Source organism: Gavialis gangeticus, unplaced genomic scaffold (genome assembly GCF_001723915.1).
Source record: "Gavialis gangeticus isolate Ggan-Ray unplaced genomic scaffold, GavGan_comp1, whole genome shotgun sequence".
Classification (NCBI taxonomy): domain Eukaryota; kingdom Metazoa; phylum Chordata; order Crocodylia; family Gavialidae; genus Gavialis; species Gavialis gangeticus.
The window spans coordinates 2,056,010-2,060,128 of record NW_017728965.1 but is presented as its reverse complement, the minus strand read 5'-3'; positions in this window follow the sequence as shown (position 1 = coordinate 2,060,128).

Genomic DNA, 4,119 nt, shown 5'->3' with positions numbered 1-4,119 from the left:
CCACATTTCCTGGGTCAGTGCTGTCTGTGAGTCTTTCTATCAACAATGGACCTTTTGTGTGTGCTGGACCTGATAACTGCATAATGTTTACACCCCTGGCTGGACTGCATTTGATAAGGTATTTCTGTTTTTCTTCATATCTATTAACTGGGAATACCAGAAGGTGTAAGTTGGGGAGCCTGCTATTTAGCAGGCAACTAAAGGTTTTGTACACTTCATTTAAGATTAAATGGAGTTGCATTTGGCTTATTTTTACAAGGAAATATCTGAGGTCAGTTTTGTATGAAACCTGTCTTGGGCACTGTATCACTGACATGGACAATATAATAGGTAATTCCTAACAGGAATTATAGAATATGGTTTCTAAGAACAGTTATAAAACAAATCACACTGGGACAAGCAGGCATATGCTCAACTCGAGGCCTGGAGTAATTTTACTCTGAGCTTAGATCTCATGCAAAAATCTTTTCGCTCATCAACTGCCAAATTCGATGGGACTCCACATTTATGTAAATGTACCTACTCTGTTTTTTGCTGGAGGACTCACTGTGAAACGAGCCCCGGAGATAGATTTTTCAGCTAACCATGGAGGACTATATTAGAATCTACACTAGACTTCTGTTTTATCTCCCACTATTGCACCTCTGTTGAGAGAGGCTGAGTAGCAGTAGGAGCAATGGGCTTTCTAATATGGACAGGGTGACAGGGTGCTAGTATTTACACTACATCTATCCAGAAGCCTAACCTATAATCTGCTGGGGTGTCAGTCCAGTTACAAACTCATTGAACTACAAAACCAAAAGTGTTCCTGTTCTGCCACATTCTGTTCCACATTGCAATTTGTGAAATTTGATTAATGAATGTTCCCAGTGCACTCTGACTTTCTCAGATGGAAGGCACTATAGAAGGAGCAAGCAAGCTAAGAAAGTACAGGTTGGATGAATGGACTGAAAAGTGGGTACAAAACTGGCTGAATAATTGGGCTCAGATGTCTAGCTGGCAGCTGGTGTCAAGTGGAGTGCCCCGGGGTCGGTCCTGAGGCTGGCTTTGTTCAATATTTTCATCAGTGACCTGGAAGATAGGATGGAGTGCACCCTCAGAAAGTTTGCAGATGACACCATGCTAGGAGGAGTAATGGATACACTGGAGGGTAGGGCTAGGATTCAGAGAGACCTTGACAGATTGGGAGATTGAACCAAAAGAAATCTCATGGGCGGCATCCACACGAGCACGGATATTTTTTTACCCAGGGACAAGAAGCAGTGGTATACCTTGTGCCGCTGGTACTTGTCCCTGGGGGACACCTGTGTCACGTGCCCCGTGGCGTACAGCAGGTTCCCTGGGTGAGGTAGGGGAGGCTGGTACAGCAACTGTGCTGGCCTCAGCAGCCTTACCTGGGGTCGTGGGGGCTTCTCAGGTTGCAGTCATAGCAATCCTGCCAGCTGGCCAGGAGCCAGACCCTCTCCTGGTGTCAAACCCACTCGCCGTCCCTGGCCTGCTATCTTGCAACATGGAGAACACCTGAATGTGAGGTGTGTGGTGCCACAGATGGGTCTGCTGTGCCACATACCGCACGGCCATGCTCATCCAGACATGGTCGTGAGGTCCAGTAAGGAGAAGTGTAAAGTCCTGCACTTAAGTTGGAACATTCACGTGCGTTGGTACAGGCTAGGGACTGACTGGCTAAGCAGCAGCTCTGCAGAAAAGGACCTGGGGGTTACAAAGGACAATAAGCTGAATATGAGCCAGCAGCGTGCCCTTGTTGCAAAGAAAGCTAATGGCATACGGAGCTGCAGTTTCAGAATAGCGAAAGTTTTTTTTGCTGGGGGGATGATGTTTTCAGTCAAACAGTGTTTCCATTCTTACCCATTTGCATCACTGCTTGGAGTAGGTCTGTGTATTCAGCTGCTTTGTTACCTTTCCTGGGCTAGAGATTGACACAGTGACCTCCTTGTGTTTTTTCTGTGGTGTCTGTAAACATGACATCTCGACACTTTAACCCTCTTGGAAACAGTATGGCAAACTCTCTTACACACTTGAATTAATTCCTGTCAGGATTCCTTACTTCCTTTTGCTCAACATTAAACCTGCCAGGTTACAAGCAACTCTCCCTAATTAAGCCTCAGTTTGCCCATTTGTAAAACAGGGATAACTGTATTTACCTCCCACTGGAAATAACATGGAGATCCGTTGATGAAGTGCGCTACATCAGAAGTAGGTGTTATTTATATTAATTTAGACACCTATCCAGAAGGAAATAGACTGAGACCCACCACATTTTATGGACTGCTGGACAGACATCAAATGGTAACAATATTGGTGCTACTGGCCTGGGCAGGACTGAACCAATAACCTGGAGGTTGAATCCTTTCTCTAGTTTGTACACAACCAACTTAAACATCAGGTGGTAGTAGCTATGCCTTTACTTACGGAGCAATGGCAAATATTTACCATGGACTATATACAAAAGAAGAGGTGGCCTGTTTGAAGCCAGGTAGTCACAAAGAACTTTACAACATTTCCCTGAATCTGTTGCTTGAAGCATGACAGAGCAACATGCTGTATTGTAGCTACACACAGCATCTTCCCCATAGAAGGCACTGTAGCTTGTTATATGCAGCACTGACAGGTGCCAAGCAGTGGTGGGTTGATATATGGCTTTGTAAGGCAATATTTCACCAGAAGGATTTAGCACGTACTGGCTTTGTTAAACTTCGTATATGAAATTCCTCCAGATCAGTCATCTGGATAATATCTTTTCAACAGGGAATCAACACTCGCTGTAGTCTAAAGGTGCTTGTATGTGTTCAACAAGCACATGTCCTCCTGGCTACGTGAATCCCAGAGTGTAGGGTCCTTTCAAGAAGAAACTACAGTAGGTTTATTTAAGCACCTGTGTTCTTAGCACTGGCCCCTGTTTCTTTTTGGTTGTCTTGATCTAGCATGCTCTCTTGGCTATTTGGCCTGTGTTTCCCTCCAGCACCAGTGTTTTGCGGGGCATTTTGGCAGAGCAGTTAAGGGGGCTTCCTCTGGATCTGCAAGTGTGATTTTTGAACCTCACTTTTGGTATGCACACAGGAAAAAGGGGTCTGAGGTTAATCAGGTAGCCTCAGGTTATCAAGATAACTTTTCTCTCCTCTGATCCATGCTGGAAGGAAGGATACATTCTTCATTAGCAGTGTTTTCCTAGATTAGGTATTACAGCTAGGGGTCTAGTGGTCTGGGTGGTCTTCTTCCCAGCATCCCCAGGGGCTTTGTCTGTCTGTCAAGAGCTGTCATTTCTCGCCAGGCCCTGAAGTCATTAATGATAAATTAACTTTCTAGCAGGTACCAGATGACAACAAAACAGATGCTAGCAACTTTCTGATGACCTTTACCATAAATCTTTGCTAGAACAAAAGCTGTGGCACTAGAAGGAATGGCCAAGGTTGTTTGCCACCTATGCCCATTACAGAACTGTAATGTTGGCTCAAACCATCTTTTTTCCCTACTTGTCTATAGTTAGAAAATAACCAAAACAATACCGAGATGGGCTTAGGAGTCTGGATTTTGAGTTTGCAAGCCCAAAACAGGTAGGGGTCCAGATAAAGAGTTCTGATTTTATTCCGATTCAGAAATAGGCAAGCTTTGTCCCAAAGTCTCAGATCCTAGCTTCACCACTTCAAAATGTACCTTAATTGGGCTTGAGGATGTTATCATATATTGTAGGCCAACTACTGCTCTCCTACTCGTAACTGAGCATTCCATCATTCTGGATTTACAACAGTGTAAGTGGAAACTGAACTTGGGTTTCAGTGAGAACTGAAGATATTTAGCACATCTGAACACCATGAGATTTTATTACCATAGGGGCTGCAGGTACTAGTCAAGATCAGGGGGCCATTGTACTATATGCTGTATATACATGTAATAAGTGGCAATGCTGGCTCCAAAGAACTTGCCATCTAAGTAGAGGAGTCAAAGAGTGGGAAGGAAATCACAAGCCCAGAGAAATGAAGTGATTTGCCTAAGATTGCACAACAGGTCCTAACCAGTGCCTTTGATATACCTTAATATGAATGCAGACACTTAACTTTAGGCTTCCGAGTTGGAGAAATTGCCCTATATGACCTACAAGTG